This window comes from Zingiber officinale, chromosome 3A (assembly GCF_018446385.1).
Source record: "Zingiber officinale cultivar Zhangliang chromosome 3A, Zo_v1.1, whole genome shotgun sequence".
Taxonomy (NCBI): Eukaryota; Viridiplantae; Streptophyta; class Magnoliopsida; order Zingiberales; family Zingiberaceae; genus Zingiber; species Zingiber officinale.
The window spans coordinates 59941539-59960511 of record NC_055990.1 but is presented as its reverse complement, the minus strand read 5'-3'; the positions used below and the strand labels follow the sequence as shown (position 1 = coordinate 59960511).

The 18973-nt window shown below is 36.0% G+C and overlaps 1 pseudogene; it reads left to right on the top strand.

Moving 5' to 3' along the window:
- The window catches only part of LOC122050435, a 47357-nt pseudogene that overhangs the window by 26389 nt on the left and 1995 nt on the right, over window positions 1–18973 (top strand).

Here is an 18973-nt window from a genome sequence, read left to right as displayed (position 1 = left end):
CTGCCCACGCGAGGCGGGCGTTGTTCGCCAGGCGTGCGCCTAGGCGCGCTTGGGCGCACCTTCACACCTCAATGGAGGCGCGATGAGGCGACGAGGCGTGATCGCGGGCGCGATTACACGCGCGATCATGAACAATATCTATATTCTTAACCAAAAAAAATGAATTAGGGCACGGGGAGAAGAAAAAAAACGCAAGAAGGGAAGAAGAGAACGCAAGCAGAAGAAGAAAAGAACGCAAGAACGAGGAAGAAGAAGAAACCTGAACCGTTCGCCGCCGCCGTTGCTGAGTCGCGCCGTCACCCAAGTATGTGTTTTTTCCTTCTTTTTTTTTGTTTTCCTGTTCTTCGATTCTTCCTCTCTTCTTCGTTTTTCTTCTGTTATCTTCTTGATATCTTCTCTTCTTCTTCTTCTTCTTCTTCTTCTTCTTCTTCTTCTTCTTCTGCTATTTCTTTTCTTCTATTTTTCTCTTCTTCGTTTTCACTTTTTCTTCTTCTTTTTTCTTTTCTGTGTTATGGTATCTTCTTTTCTTCTTCTTTTTCTGTTTTTGCTTCTCGTTGAGTTGCTTTAATGTTCTTGTCGCTGCTTGAATTTGTTTTCTTCTTCTCGTTTTTGCTATTTTTGCAGCTTGTAATCTTGTTTGCTATCCGTTTTGCTATTTGTTTGATCCTGTTTTATCACTTTTGCTGGTTCGTGCTGCTGTACAATATTTCATTTGTTTTTTTTTTCATGTTTTTTCATTTTTTAATCCTGTTTTTCTTTTTGTTTTTCCATTTTTGTATTGCCGGTACACTGTTCTTGTTGTTGTGCTGTCCGCTTTGCTGTATTTTTGATCCTGTTCATCCGTGCTGCAGATGCTATCTAGTTATTAATTTGTTTTTTTTTCTATTTTTTTCATTTTTTTTATTCTGTTTGCTTTTTTTCTAGTTTTTCTATTACAGGTACAGTGTTCTTGTTGTGCTGTCCATTTTTGCTGTATTTTTGGTCTTGTTCGGGTTGTTGTCCTATTTTTCATTTGTCTTTTTGTTCTCTTTTTACCGGTATAGTGCTTTTCTATTCCTGACAGCGTTGATTTTATTTTATTTTTGATTTTTCAGGCTATTTTCTTGTTCGATTATCATGGAAGGTAGTAGTGATACTCCAACATATATATCAAAAGATCCTGGATGGAATTATTTTCAAAAAGTAAATCCGAATAACAAAAATGATTTGATTTGTAACTTTTATCAAAAAGTTACCAAAGGGGGTATCTATCGTGCAAAACAACATCTTGTTGGAGGGTTTCGAAATACTACGACTTGCAAAAAATATCCACCTCATGTACGTGAAGAAATTAAAATTTTCATGGAGAAAAAGACGGAGAAAAGTAATATTTCTAAACTTGCGACATTGGACTTTGAGGATGTAGACCCTCTTGGTGATGATATTGATATGGATGATATTGGAACTAATGTTGTGCCGCCGCCTACAAGTACAAGTTCTAGATCAGTGAATATGCAAAAAAAAGGCCTAGACAAATAGGTCCAATGGATACGTATTTTGCTCCCAATGTGCAAAAAAATATTAAAAGTAGAAAGGGTAAAGAGAGACAAACTACAATAAATGAGGCATACAAGAAAGAATTGAGGGAAAAAGCTTGTATGGTCATAACTGAGTGGATGTATGATGCAGCGATTCCTTTTAATGCCGTTAACTATTCAAGCTTCAAAAAGATGTTGGACTTGGTCGGCCAATATGGTATAGGTCTAAAAGGACCTAGTTATCATGAGGTGCGGATTCCTTTTCTAAAAAAAACTATTGATAGTGTGACAAATGATTACATTAAGTCATGTGAAACAGAATGAGCCAAGTATGGTTGTAGTTTGATGGCAGATGGGTGGACAGACAAAAGACACAGGACATTGATTAATTTTTTAGTGAATTCTCCTAAAGGTTCAGTTTTCATCGAATCAGTTGATGCTTCTGATTATGCAAAGACTGGAGAGAAAATATTTCAGTTGCTTGATCGATTTGTGGAGCGTGTAGGAGAAGCAAATATTGTTCAAGTTGTTACGAATAGTGCAAGTAACAATGTGCTTGCTGGTAAGAATCTATTTAATTATTTCTTATCAATATGCGTTTTCTTATACATGTTAAACTTATCTAGTTTTCTAACTTCTTTTATAGGAAAATTATTAAAAGCAAAAATGTCACACTTGTATTGGACTCCTTGTGCTGCTCACTGTGTCGACTTGATCTTAGAAGATATTGGGAAATTGCTTGATTTTAAAGCAACATTGAAGAAGGCAATGAGTGTGAATGCTTACATTTATGTTCGCCCAGGCATGGTAAATATGTTGAGGCAATTCACAAGACAAAAAGAGTTTTGTCGGGCAGGTGTCACAAGATTTGCTACTGCTTTTCTCACTCTTGAAAGGATGCATCTACAGAAGCAAAATTTAAGAAAAATGTTCATTTCAAAGGATTCGACAGAGAGTAAATGGGCAAAAGAAGCGGCGGGGAAAAAGGTAGCTAAAATCATCATGACACTTAGATTTTGGAGCAGTGTTGTGCATATTTTAAAGATATATACCCCTTTAGTTCGTGTTCTGAGACTGGTTGATGGGGAAAGAAAACCTGCAATGAGCTATATTTATGAAGCTATGGATAGGGCAAAAGAAACAATTATGAAGGCCTTTAAGGAGAAAGAAGAGAAATATAAAGAAGTGTTTGAGATCATTGATATGAGATGGGAATGTCAACTTCATCGGCCTTTGCATGCTGCAGGACATTATTTGAATCCAGAATATTTTTATTCATACACAAATTCAAATATATGTGGAGAAGTGGTGAATGGTTTGTTTGAAACTATGGAGAGATTGGTTCCAAGCGCTGCTGAGCAAGATAAAATCACTACCCAACTCTCTATATATCGAAAGGCAGAAGGGCTATTTGGGAGAAATGTGGCAATTAGACACAGAAGAGCATTATCTCCAGCAGAATGGTGGGAATGTTATGGAGCAAATACCCCATAATTGCAAAAGTTTGCTATTAAATTGCTTAGCCTCACTTGTAGTGCTTCTAGTTGTGAGCGCAATTGAAGTGTATTTGAGCAGGTATGTAATAAATATAAATGTTTAATACTATTAGTATGTTACTTTTATAAGTAGAAAATATTCTTTGCTATTTTATTATACTTATTATGATTTTTAACATTTTGTAGATTCACAGCAAAAAAAGGAATAGGCTGGCTCAGCAGCGCTTAAAAGATTTAGTATTTGTGAAATATAATCGTGCCTTAAAACTTCGGTATGATGTACGTGATAAGATTGACCCCATTTCTCTGGCAGATATTGATGATAGTAATGAATGGCTGATGGGTAGAATGGATGGAGAAAGTGATAATGAAGAAGATGAGTTGGTTTTTGAAGGTAATGACTTAACATGGGATGCCGTTGCTAGGGCTAGTGGAGTTGAAGAGCCTGAATATTATACTAGAGGAAAAAATATTACATCCATGACTTCCAGTTCACATGCTAGGCCTAAACGAGTTGAGAAGGGAAATACATCTTCCTCTATGAGACTCTCATCTCTAAGACTTACAGATAAGAAGAAGAAGAAGAAGAAGAAGAAGAAGAAGAAGAAGAAGAAGTAGAAGAAATTGAATTTGAAGAAGATGAAGATAAAGAAGAAGAAGAATACAATGAGGATGATCTTGAGCTTGATGATTAATTTGACTTATTACGCTTGTTTTGATGAACTTTGTTAGTTTAAATTAGAAAGTTGAAACTTGAAAGTTTGAAACTTTTATTAATTTTATTATGGTGTTGCTTTGCTTCTCATATTTGATATTGATGTGTGTGGAATATTAATAGTTATCATATTTGGCATATTATATGAGTGTGTTAATAGTTTAGTAGTCATCTACCTTATGTTCAAGAGGTGCGTGCCTTGGGCGTGCCTCGTGCCTCGGGCTCTAGTAGCCCCTTTGTGCCTCGGTGCGCCTCGCGCCTCTAACAACACTGATTTCACCTAATGTTTATACTTCTATCTTCTCCTTGAATATATTTTGTTTCCCATCCTTTAACTTCCACCACTTAATTCTAGTAGTCGTATATATTTTCTTTATATTTATATTATTCTTGAGACGTATATCCAACACTACTAACCTATGTTAGGTAGTTAACCTTTCTCCAAGGATGATCTTGCAATCTTTACAAATCTTTTTATCCTTTTTCCTAACCATAAGGAAATTAATTTGTGATGTATTATTCCCATTTTTGAACGTAACTAAGTGTTCTTCTCTTTTCTTAAAAAACATATTAGCTAATATAAAGTCATATGCTATCGTAAAATCTAATATAGTTTTCCCTTCCTCATTTCTTGTTCCAAACCCATAAACTCATGTACCCTCTCATATTTCTCATTTTTCACACTGACATTTAGATCATCTCATATTAAAATCATTTCATTTGGTGGAATGTTTTGTAATATTTCATCCAGGTCGTCCCAAAACCTTGATTTGATAACTTCATCTAATCCCTACTTGTGGTGCATATACGCTAATTATGTTCATAGTTTCTTTCGCTACTATTATCTTAAGGGTTATAATTTTATCCCCTTTTCTAACTACTCCTATAATCTCATCCTTTAACGAACTATTTACAACAATACCCACTTCATTTCTTGCTTTACTCTTTCTTGTGTACCATAACTTAAAACCTGAGTTCTCTATCAGTTTTGCTTTCTCGCCTACTCATTTTGTCTTTTGTACACACAAAATACTAATTCTTCTCCTATTCATCTTATTTACTACATTCATTGATTTACCTGTGAGGGTTCCTATGTTCCATATTCTAAATCTTAGATTATTAGTTTTCCTATCATATTTGTTTTTATCCAACCTATGGTATGAGAACTCTTGCCTATTTAACACTACACCCAAGTTCTCATGGAGATGTAGTGGTCCTTGTCGATACGTTACAGTCGGACCCTACAACGTGAACTCTTACATATTTAGTACTACACTCGAGTTCTGGAGATGTAGCAGTCCTTGCCGAGACATTACAGTCAGACCCTGCAACGCGTTCCTTCCGGGGCACAACCTAGCATTAGCATAATAGTTTAATGGATCTATTCATTGAATATTTACCATAGTTTTAGCGTTGGCTGACAACCTAACGCAATCCTCTTTCTTTATCCGGGCTTGAGATCAGTCATAATTAGATCGTCATGGGCCATAATTAGATCGTCATGGGCGGAATTAATTATAAATGTTAAATAAAGAGAATTATTTCTATAATTGTCTCTACCTTTTTTATTTTGCAAAAAAACGAGTGGAGACTATTATAGAAGTATTTATCTTTATTCAACATTTATAATTATATCATCTACTTTCATAAATTTTATCTCATACAAGATAGGTAAGTATAATGACCCACCTCAATTGAAGAATCTTTTTAAGTGGCGCTAGCATGACAACACAATGCATCTTTATACATAATCACCACTAAAATCTACGAGATATAAATCAAAATATCATTGACCGTGACTTTACAATATCAAATGAAGAAAAGGTTAATCTTTTGACTACACCTTTCCCACTATGACTTTACAGTAGCAAATCAAGATACAATGAAGGAGCTTACCTTATCTTATGACTATGCCTCTAGAGAGGTAAACCAAACAATGCTCCCAATTCTTGAAACTTATATATCACATTATCCATGAAGGCCAACATGCAATCAAGTTTGATTTTTGTCACACGGGTTGTTAATGCTATACAACTACACAAAGGGATTATTGTTGTTCACCCTAAAAGTGAAAGGAGTTGATTTAGGGTTGTGACTATTGTTGTGACTTTAGTAAAAAACGATGATTGCTACTTCTAGTAGCAGTGATTGCCGATTTAGGAAACAATAACGACATCATATACATTCGAAGTTGAGACTAAGAGAGGGGGAGAGGACATGAATCCTGAGAATGATGTAGTCCATGATACAATTGGTGATAAGCGACCATATTGCAATCAACAGTTACGCATTTGATTGGCGAGTGTAGGAGTTGATATTGGGTGAAATCGTGCAAGAGGAAGAGGACTTGATGTAGGTGGCAACTAAGGTGCAAACAAATTGAACATATATCTTTTCGAGCTAGCTCAAAAAATATTTGATTCGTATTCGAAATTGTCAAATTCAAGCTGAACTTGAACATGCTCAATAATTTTTTCGAGCTAAATTTGAACCCATAATATTTTGTTAGATTGTGCACGTGCCACCCGATAGCCGAACTTGAATCGAACTTGAATTATTTTTATGCAATTTTAATTTAAATATGCTCAAATTAAGGTTCGAACCAAACTCAAATTTATGTCATTTCGAACTATAATTCGATTATGCTTGAATCAAGGTTCAAACAATTCAAACCAAACTCAAGCTCAAATTTTATTTTGAATAGAGCTCGTGCCAAAATTAGTTGTATTTTATAGCTTCAAATCGCATTCGAATATCTCATTTATTTTTCGAGCTTGAATTCAAATATCAATATTTTCATATAATTCGACTCGATTCGATTCATTTGCACCCCTAGTGACAACAATGACAATGTGGAGTGCCGAGATTGCACACGAGAGAAAAAGAGGACTTTTCAAATGGGACAATGGCTTTGTTGGTGAAGAAGATGGAAAGAAATGAAAAAAAAAGGATAAGAAGAAGAGATTACGGTTTTAATTGACATTTTTGTAAATTATTCTATTTATTTTTGTAAGTTACAACTGGACCCTAAAAAAATACTATAACACAAATACTACATCTGTATAATAACAACAATAAAAATCAAGTCTTATTCCACTATGAGAGTCGGATATATGAATCTTCTAAAGGTATTGAGCTTTATCTTCTATTATATCATTATCTATAATTAAATAAATTTTATTCTATTTTATCATTGCTAACCAAGTTTTCTTTGTTCTTGCTCTTTCTCATTTAATGCACCTATTTATCATATTATAGGGTATAACTAGACAAATTTTTTTTCCTTTAATGTTGTATGCATTTAGTCTCAAATCTTGTCTAACTTAAACATGTAGTTCTCTTTCTCAATTTATGTTTAAATATTGTTTACATGGCTGTCTGCTTAGCCTCGACTTTTATGCCCTATTTACTCCTAAGGATAGATGAAGAAAAGGATAAATTGCACGAGAGTTGAGACACTTACCCTCTAAAGGATGGATTCCAAATCCATCAGTGAATCCATTTTTTTTCTTATTTTTCATTCCTCTGGCCAATTCCAAGGACCCAACTTATGTCCCAACTTCATTTTTGTGTACCTAGTCCCAGTAGCCCCCAACGGGCAGCCAACTTGCCTTCAGTGAACCAACAACCAAACTTCACAGCATTTAGGCAAGGTCATGGTTTGTGCTAGTCAAACCAAGTCGCTAGTTGCCGCCTTGTGGATGCCAGAGTTGGCCACGAGCTTGTGGTAGCCTCGCGAAGGCCAAGCCTGGCAGTGAGCTCTCTGTGAGGCCACCGTAAGCTCGTGGTAGCTTGACTTAGCCAAGAACTCACAGCGGATTTACGATTGTCAAACTTGGCTATGAATTTGCAATAGACACATCGGCTAGCCAAGTCGGAAGCTCATGTCCTAGTGAGTTTCTCTTCCTCTTTTCTGCTTTCCTTTCCTATTGACTTTCCCACTGCTAATCTTTCCTTCTCCAACATTAATCCTTTACCTTTCCATTGCTAATTTATTTCCATCCTTGATCCCTTTCTATTTTATATCCACCCTTTAGTGTAAAAAGAGCATGAGCTAATGAATAAGTAAATAAAGCATGTTCCTTCTCTTTGCTAATGGAATTTGAAAAAGTCTTCTTGGGTGATGCATCCATGGATTCTTATTATAATGATGATTGTGTCATAGAAACACTAGTAAGTTCTAAAATTGGCATAGGGTGCTTTTAGTGCTAAGTCTGAATATTAGTTAATTTATTGAAAGTGGTGGTGATCAGGAGCAGTCATTGACAATAAATATTAGGTGCAATTCATGTTCTTATATGTATGTGTAACATATTGTATATTTTGGACAGCAAACTCATGGTTTAGAAAGCTATTTTCCACATAATTCAATGATGTTATTTGTTTGATTTTGTCTATAGATGTTTACATATTTGACTTTTAAGAGCAAGCATTTTTGAATTACTGCTTCTATGGTTTATTTAAGCTGGCATATTGTTATGAGGATGAAAGCTCCCAAGGAAAGTACATGTGATCAAATTGCTCTGCTCGAATTACCACATTCCCTCCATGCATTTCAGCGTGTATCAAGCTCAGATTCACTTAATGTGGTAAGAAAAATTAATGGATTGTCTCTTATCCTAGTGATTGTATGTGGATTAGAATTATTACATTGCCAAAGTAACATCACAAAGCAATATGGAACTTTTTCAAATAGTCTTAGCAGATAAGTTAGTATTATTTATGTTTATAATACTATTGATTCTTCAAATGTTTAACTGTTTTATGATGATTCTCTCAATACCTTATCCTTCAGGAAGGCTATCACACTTTTCGTGGTGGTTTCTGGAATTACTTCAGCATGGGTAAGAAAATTTATATTTTTTAAAAATGCAACTAATTATTAATTGAATTAATAAAGACTAAGCAGTCATCAAATTGGTTAGTATGTCTGTACTATGAAGGTAAAATTTATCTAGATTGTGGCTCAATTTGTGAGCTTGACATGAATGCCATGTTATACCTTCTTTTTTTGTTTTGATTACGATGTGTCCATTATTCACTTTCTTCTTTTATGACCTTTATGGCTTATTGTCTCTGTATTTGGTTATTCGGTTTTTATTTCTATCTATGCTTCAGAATTCAGGTTTGAACAATGTTCTACTAGTTTAAACAAAAATTACTAGGGAGTCTACTACAGACTTACTTTTATTATTAGCCTCTTTAATGTTCATAATTTATTCTTTTATTGTACATTCTTTTCTTTATCTTCCTTTTCTAGGAGTAGATTACATTTTAGGCAATCCTAGAAGCATGACTGCAGGTTCCGGAACTGTCGATGTACTGTAATATTATGTTCATGATATTATATATATTTGTGCTTTGTTGAAATATCCATCTTCTCCATTTACTTTCAAAGAGAAAAAATAGTTGTTTTTTCATCTTAATTAAAGATGAATGTAACATGGACCATATATGTGATGTATCAAGCGTGTACTCAGGAATGGATGCCCAAGTATCATATGCATTTCATTCTGAGCGAAAGCTACACCCTGAAAAATTCAAGAACCAGATAGTTAATCAGGTACTGCTTTTCCCATTTTCTGTTATAACCTCATAATACTATCTTCAACTCTTTGTAGACACCCATTATTGATCATAAAAATTGTGACATTGATGTTACCTATACTTATTTTTGCTAGCACTATAATGTGTACAATCATGGTATATATTTTTTAGCCCGAGATTATGTACTTTCTTAAAACTTCTATACTCAACACCAACTTGTTGAGATCTACTTTCATATTCAGATAGTCATTTGGGCCAAAAAACAGGTACCTGAAGAATTTGCATGAGAATTTAGGGAATAAAAATAAGAAAACTATTCCTAATAAAGAGATTTTCTTGGTTTTGACAAATACTTTTATCCAAAGAAAAGATTTTCTGTATCATATTATGTTCTTAAACTGCTGAATGTCTTTGTACAGACTACGTATGCTAAACTTGGGTGCACACAAGGGTGGTTCTTTGCTTCTCTAGTTCATCCTTCTTCAAGGTAATTTCAAGAATATTTGATTCCTCCAGATGTAATTTTAAGTTCAGTTTAATAACAGAAAAGTTTGATATTCTAGGTTGCAGCTCAGCAGTGTAGAGTTCATTAGCAAGTTAATTTTATGGACTCGTCATGTAAACAAGGAAAAGAATTATAAGCAATGTGCCATCTATTATGATTCTATTTACTAAATTGAGAAGAAAATAATTACTTGGTTTATTAAATGAAAGCTCCTTTAAAGAGGTTATGTATAATATATTTTGCAAGAACAAGTTCAGAAAATTAGTCAAGCAACTAAAGTTTTACAAATTATTTTAATACCATTCATATCCATTAATCTGATAAAAAGTTAATTGACTATATTAGATAAAAATATAACATAGTCTAATGCCTATGTTTTATATAGAATTATTTGTTTTTATTATGATGTTTATGTTGAATCTATAAATAGATACAAGTGTCCTTTGAGAAAAAGATATACAATACAAGTATCTACTTTCCCTAATTTCTACATGGTATCCATAGGTTTTCTCAAAGAGCTATTTCCCTAAGGGTGAGGTCAACCACCTCTTGCTCTCTCATCTCTATCTTGATTCCTCTTTGGTTGATCTACCCCTCTCTCATCTCTATCTCAATTCCTAGGTAACCAAGTAAAGGGAAACCTTACTGCCCAAAGTTTGTGATATAATATTGGAAATAGGTGAACGGGGCCCTACTACCAAAACTACTATGATAAACACTGAAACTAAGAGAAGAGGAGTGCACCTCTATTGATAACCCTATTGCCTAAACCATTGTGTGAGGATAATCAACCAACAACCATTAACTGTTTCTCCAAAATTACCCATATCACGCCATAGTACATCCTCACATGATAAGAACTAAAGATCATCTTATTTGAATGCTTATGGTCATGCCTGTCAAGTTACAATTACTAGTGCTGATTAAATATCAAATCACCTGATTATTGTTAATCACAATAGAGGAATCAACAAATAAGAGTCAATATCTTAAAGAAATCAAAATGTGGTTGACTTGTTCTCACCTTTCAGAGGACTTGTGGATGTGACAAACTATGCACAACAAGGTTATGTTAATTCTGCTCCTCTGAGAACATGAACCTGTCTTTACGGCATTGGAATAGTTTAAATATATTCTCTACTCTTTCAATGTATGGTGACTTCTGGACAGAAAACTTTGCCTATCAGGATTCTCATAAACTAAAATTTTCTATAGGATTCTCCATCAAAATAAATTCTCCCCAAAAGCTTCCCTCTTAAAGCGAGGATAAATGTGGCCCCACTGCTTTCTTTGGAAGGAAATGGATGCTAATGTCATCTATCCATTGTCAGACAGCAATACTTCTGATGGACTGAGGATATACATGGATAAGAAGGGTTTGACTGATTGCTCATACATGTCATTTCTTTATAGCATTTATATCTCAATCGAAGGTTGTATACTATGTGGTACTTGAATGACTATTTTGTCAGGGACAGTTTAGGTGCTTGAAACAATTTTTTTCAAGAAAAGCTTTGCCAACTATATGCACAACTTGCAAAAGTGAAGATCATGAAAAGTCCTGGTCACTGGGAAGATCTAAATGTTCCTCATAGGTACCCAAATAATTCAACATTTCACATGAGTCTAGTTCTCAGATTTAATATTTCACTATCAATCAAATGCCCAATTGCCAGACACATTCTACCATACCAGACTGTTGGATATTAGTTGCTATACTTAGGAAGGAATAAATGACAATTAAGTTTTAGTAATTCTTTTTTTTTATGCTTAACATTGCAGTGGAATGAAAGAGTTTTCATGGTTGATTGAGTGTAACTTTTGTTTGTCCTTTTGTTTCTATTTTTTGTTTGTGTCAGTTTCATTTGGACTAAAAATCAGGTCCTTTAATAACTTTCATATGGTTATCATTTTACTTGTGTTAGCCCAATACACTGCAAACCAATAAAGATAATATTCTGATTCTTTTAGTTGATTGATCCAAACTCTCATATTTTTGTAGTTTTTATTATTATTATTATTTATTGTATTGTTTCAATCTCTTAGGCAATAGCATAAAATGAGAAAAGTCCAAATTTTTTCATAAGCTTTATATGATTGTCATCTTACATAATTCGGAATGACTTACTAGGCAACAATTTAGTTTCACTTCCTGAATTATGTTTTGGTTTTTTTGTGTATTGATTTTTATTTGTAGCTTGTTGGAGACATTAGAAGTGTTGATCAACATGAATGGAGTTTGAGATATTATAATAAGTTTCTTCATAATTTTTCTAGATTGAATTGTCATTATTTGTTTGTAAAACTAGATTCATCAACTTTTGATGTACAACTTCTCAATTACATTTCATTCTTTTAAGGTGTACCTATTGATTTTATTTTGTCTTACATTTTGGGATAAAATTACCATATATAGGCTATCAACTCATAAACTGCTTGTGTATCTACAGCATTCGGTCAATTATTTGTCTCAATTTGCCTAGTTTTTCTGGGGGACTTAATCCATGGTGAACTCCTAATTAGAAGAAAACCAGAGATGTGAGTTGCTCTATATGACAAACAGTAATAGTATGCATGAAATAATGTCCCCTGTAAAAATTCATTCCACCTGTTTGGTTCTTTTCTAAAGGGATCTAACTCGGCCATATGTTGATGATGGCCTTCTTGAGGTGGTGGGTTTTCGTGATGCCTGGCATGGGCTTGTTTTACTAGCTCCAAATGGGCATGGAACCCGCCTTGCACAGGTGAACATACATCTTATGAAGCCATGACAATATGTTGGCTGATCTTTAAAATTTAGTGTTCCGAGAGATTAGTTTCTTAACAAAGCACAAGCCTTGAATCTATTAACATCATACTAAGTCTATTTTAAAACATAAACTGATTCCTGGTTAGTAATTCCTAACCAAGCAGATGAAAGATAAGCTGAATATAGTTTCTTTCTACAGGCACATAGAATCCAATTTGAGTTCCACAAGGGTGCAGCAGACCACACATTCATGAGAATTGATGGGGAACCGTGGAAGCAGCCTCTACCAGCAGACGCGGAAAAACGGAAGCGGAAAAATGAAGGTGAAAAATGAAAAGCACTTGATTCACTAGAAGGAAAGAGTACAAAAAAGTTAAAACTTAGAAACCCTCAAGTAAAGCTCAAGTAGATGCTTGATGCCTTGCAAGAGGGGATCACCTTCTTTCTTATAGCAAACGTCGGGTGCTCTTTGGTGCCCATCGACTCGTTTGGTGATAAGAAGATAAGAAGGAATCTTGTTTTACAGCACACCTATGCTACTTTACAGCACACTTATGCTACACTCAATTCTGCTTTATACAAAGTTGCCAGAATCTTCTTTATTAAAGTTGAGTAGTCGTTTCATGGGTCCATCATGCTTGCTGCTTTAGACTTTAAAATTCTTCATCCTGGATACACAATCTTGAAGGAGATATGCTGCCTGTGATAATTGTTCGTCGTTTTGTTTGACAGCAGGATACCAGTCATTCCACCAGTTGTCCTTTCCTCTTCTTTTATTGCACTCTTGTTTCTTTAATGAGTGTATGATTCGAAGCTGTTGTAGTGCGTTGACGGTTTGGATTGCGGCTCTTTACTCAAGCATGTGTAACTCTTTTGAGAATTGATTGTATTTGTCCAATGAGATTGGGTAGGAGCTATGTATTTCACTAAGCTTCCGTTGGTACTGCTCAGAGAGGTTGAGAGGATCTGCAGCATCCTGCTCAACGTTGCTTGTGCTTCTGGGTTGGGTTGATTCTCCACCTCCTTGAGTGCTGGTACCACCAAGGCTAGTTGACTTAGCTCCTGTTCCGGCCATTCTGCCAAAATTAACACAGATATTAATCGAGATAAAGAATCTGCTATCTGATTATTCTTCTCGTCAATATGTTCAAACTAAACTGATGGGCCGGCTCTAGTGATATAATCAGTAAAAGAAATCCACCGTACTCTAGAGGGCTTGTGATTAGCGGTTTTGCCGAAAAAACTGATAATGGCCTGACAATCGGTTCTAATGAGTAGTTCTGATTTATCAAGGAAATAGATTTTTAGAGCTTCCATTGTATTCATCACCGCATAAATTTCAGCATCAATTGTTGATTTTGGAGGATTAAACTTTCCACTAGAATAGGCGCATATTTTTTCAGAGGAAACTGAGTCAAATTTCCTTTTCTTTCACTTGCACACGCCTCCCCATCCATTCATACACCCATCAACTTCTAGAATTATATAGCAATCTGGAGGGGGTATTTCTAGGTCTGGGAGCTGCTTCACCTTCTCTTTGACTTGATGAATTAAATCCCAATCTTGATGATTTAGTCTCTTTTCTCCGTTAGGAGATGTTTTTGCATAAAGGGGTCCTAGGAGTGTCTTGAGTAATCCTGAATCAAACACTGAATGGATAAACCCGTTCGCCATCAACAAGAACATCTCCTAGGACCCAAACTTGGGAAAAGTCGAGCATGTGAATCATGATGTTTACCTTTGTAAGTCTTTGATTGTCTTATAACTCACAAAGATCAATATAGCCTGCCTGACATCAACACTATCCTTAAGAAGGTTAGTAATAGCTGCATTTTTTCAAAATTCGATTTAAAGAGTGGGTTTCATCAGGTTGCAATGCATCCTGACTCTATTGAGTGGACGACCTTCTGGGTTCTCGACGGATTATATGAATGACTGGTAATACCATTTGGGTTAAAAAATGCACCCACGGTATTCCAAAGAAAAATGGACTTATGCTTTAAGGGAATAGAAAACTTCATAGCTGTATACATCGATGATATATTGGTATTTTCACCAGATGAAAAGAGCCATGAACAACACCTTCAAAGAATGTTCCAAATCTGTCAAGCAAATGGGCTAGTTCTGAGCCCAACTAAAATGAAAATTGCTGTACCAGAGATTGAATTTCTTGGAGCCATTATAGGAAATTGCAGAATCAAACTACAGCCTCATGTTATATCCAAGATCGCAGACTTCAAAGATAATGATCTCAAGACTACCAAAGGTATGCGATCATGGCTGGGATTATTAAATTATGCAAGAAATTACATCCCAAACTTGGGAAAACTCCTAGGACCCCTTTATGCAAAAACATCTCCTAACGGAGAAAAGGGACTAAATCAGCAAGATTGGGATTTAATTCATCAAGTCAAAGAGAAGGTGAAGCAGCTCCCAGACCTAGAAATACCCCCTCCAGATTGCTATATAATTCTAGGAGTTGATGGGTGTATGGATGGATGGGGAGGCGTGTGCAAGTGGAAGAAAAGGAAATTTGACCCAGTTTCCTCTGAAAAAATATGCGCTTATTCTCGTGGAAAGTTTAATCCTCCAAAATCAACAATTGATGCTGAAATTTATGCGATGATGAATACAATGGAAACTCTAAAAATCTATTTCCTTGATAAATCGGAACTACTCATTAGAATCGGAACTACTCATTAGAATCGATTGTCAGGCCATTATCAAGTTTCTTGACAAAACCGCTAATCACAAGTCCTCTAGAATACGGTGGATTTCTTTTACTGATTATTTCACTAGAGCCGGCCCATCAGTTCAGTTTGAACATATTGACAGGAAAAATAATCAGGTAGCAGATACTTTATCTTGATTAATATCTGTGTTAATTTTGGCAGAATGACCGGAATAGGAGCTAGGCCAACTAGCCTTGGTGGTGCCAGCACTCAAGGAGGTGGAGAATCAACCCAACCCAGAAGCACAAGCAACATTGAGCAGGATACTACAGATCCTCTCAACCTCAATGAGCAGTACCAACGGAAGCTTAGTGAAATACATAGCTCCTACCCAATCTTATTAGACAAATACAATCAATTCTCAAAAGAGTTACAAATGCTTGAGCAAAGAGCCGCAATCCAAACCGTCAACGCACTACAACAGCTTCGAATCATACACTCATTAAAGAAACAAGAGTGCAATAAAAGAAGAGGAAAGGACAACTGGTGGAATGACTGGTATCCTGCTGTCAAACAAAACGACGAACAATTATCACAGGCAGCATATCTCCTTCAAGATTGCGTATCCAGGATGAAGAATTTTAAAGTCTAAAGCAGCAAGCATGATGGACCCATGAAACGACTACTCAACTTTAATAAAGAAGATTCTGGCAACTTTGTATAAATCAGAATCGAGTGTAGCATAAGTGTGCTGTAAAGTAGCATAGGTGTGCTATAAAACAAGATTCCTTCTTATCTTCTTATCACCAAACGTGTCGATGGGGTCCCAAAGAGCACCCGACGTTTGTTATAAGAAAGAAAGTGATATCCTCTTGCAAGGCATCAAGCATCTACTTGAGCTTTACTTGAGGGTTTCTAAGTTTTAGCTTCTTTGTACTCTTTCCTTCTAGTGAATCAAGTGCTTTTCATTTTTCACCTTCATTTTTCCGCTTCCGTTTTTCCGTGCCCTCTCTCCTGGTATCAGAGCTTGTTATACTCTTCTTGTTTGGGCTTGTTGGTATTATGCAACTTGAAGAAGCAAAAGGATAGATCCTAACTTGGCAAGAAAGGCAGGAGGCCTAAGATAGCCCAAGGGTACATCTATATGAGGTTCTCCGGGAAGGAACTGCCCTCGCCCAAAGTCCAAGAGTCCCTGTAAGTCCTGATAAGTTTTATGAGCACTTTTACTACTACAAGAAATACTACCTTTTACAGAGAAGCAATTTCTTCAACTGATCCTATATAAACCCCCTCTATTGGTTTTGCTAAACCAAGCGACTACCAAGGTATTACACCTGGAATTTGCTACAATTATCAAACAAAATAATACCCAAATCCAATTGTTAGTCCAAATAGCTGAGACCTTAAAAGAAATCCAATCTGATCTTCGAAAACAACAATCACCTCCTTTTCCACAAGACCTTATTTCCAAATTACAAAATCTATCTCTTGGTCCCCCTAAACCAAAGGAGAAAGTAGGAAGACTCCGGGTATTCAAAGACCCTTATAAAATTCTGAAGGAGGAGCAAGAAAAGCTAAAGGGAGTATGGCCACCACCAGAACAGAACAACAAGTAGCCACAACTCCATTATTTGGAGATCAAATAAGAAGCTACCGAAGAACTCAACGAAGGCTCCAAAACGCTTAACAAGCAGCACGAAGAATTGGGCGACAACTCACTGGAGTAGCAGCTACGGGATATACAACTGGAACAACAAATTGAACCCGAAGCTCAATTACAACTATCAATGCAAGAACGTGCTTCCATAGTACCAGCTGAGGTACTTTATCATTCAAAGACGAAATGATGCACATCACAGAGTCTATGTGCACAGATCTGAAGAAGCCATGTTAGTTACTGACAACCATCAAGTTGATAGAAGCTTTATTCAAGAAGAAAGCTTTAATCAATTAAGAAGAAGCCGAATGCAATACATTCACCTGGACATTCTCCAGGTACGTGTCCAAATATTACATTGACAACGAGAAGGAACAATGACTCTTATTGTATTCAAGGACAACTGATGGCGAGGTGACCAAGCAATATTGGCAACCATGGAAGTGGATTTAACATCTGGAAGCCAAATGATTTATGTCATCCCACAAATCATGATGACCATCGGGGATTTCTACCGAAACATTCAGATCTCTATTCTTACAAGAGGATATGAAGCCTGGCAAAACAGTGAAGCCAACCTCTTAATAACAAGAGGACTTGTAGGTAGGCTTTCTAACACTCATAATGTAGGCTTTGCTTATGAGATACACGGGTTGGTAGATTATTTAACCTCCCCTAGAGTTAATGCCTTACCTGGACGAAGTTTCTCAACAAGAAGCCTACAAGGTCTTAATTGGGTAATTAATCCTACCCAAATATCAATCCCATTACAACCATCAGAAGTCAACAGTCAAACAATGATGGATGGACGAATCTCACTCAGCTTTAGCAATTATGCTACTGCACATCCATCAGAACAACCAATATATAATAACAAAGACGAAGAAATTCTGGCAATTCTTATAGAAATAAAGCCAGGAGCCTTTACAAACTTTGAAGGAACAGTTGATGAGTATTATGAGGAATATGGTGATATTGACGACTATATTGAAATAGGAAAGCAGATTATTGATCAAGATGAAAGGTACTCTTCGACACCTGAACCCCATGTTCTTGTTAATAAAATTTCTCAACATGCAACTTTACCACAAAGACAAACAGAGGGATCAGCAGGACTTGATATTTCTGCAAGTCATGCTGCTATAATTGAACCATATGGGCGGGATTTAATTCATACAGGGCTACGAATTGAAATTCCCTATGGCTACTATGGACGATTAGCCTCACGCTCAGGTTTAGCATGTAAGAGTGGAATTGAAGTCGGAGTCGGAGTTATTGACTTTGATTATCGAGGTGAAGTTAAAGTTCTTCTATTTAATAGAACTAATATTCCAGTTTATATTTCTCCGTAGCAAAAAATTGCACAATTAATACTGGAGAAAATATCTTTTCTAGAAGTTTATGAAGTACCTCACCTCAGTTACTCTGAACGAGGTGATAAAGGGTTTGGTTCTACTGATAAACCAAACACTGTTCCTGAACCAGCTCAAAATAAAGCCTCCACCTCACAGCAACCTCGTCATTTTACAACCAACGACATTTTCTCTCTCCTAATGCCTCGAGAGACAGCTGCAGTCCTAGTACAAGATGATTCAATCCAAAATAATTCTGAGCAAGACCAGGCAGCGACTACAAGCCTATGGGCCTCTGTACCGCGATCCCTGGACCCTAGACAAACGGAGGGATCAGCAGGACTTGATATTTCTGCAAGTCATGCTGCTATAATTAAACCATATGGGCGGGATTTAGTTCATACAGGGCTACGAATTGAAATTCCCTATGGTTACTATGGACGATTAGCCTCACACTCAGGTTTAGCATGGAAGAGTGAAATTGAAGTCGGAGCCAGAGTTATTGACTCTGATTATCGAGGTGAAGTTAAAGTTCTTCTATTTAATAGAACTAATATTCCAGTTTATATTTCTCCACAGCAAAAATTGCACAATTAATAATGGAGAAAATAGCTTTACCAGAAGTTTATGAAGTACCTCACCTCAGTTACTCTGAACGAGGTGATAAAGGGTTTGGTTCTACTGATAAACCAAATACTGTTCCTGAACCAACTCAAAATAAAGCCTCCACCTCACAGCAACCTCATCATTTTACAACCAACGA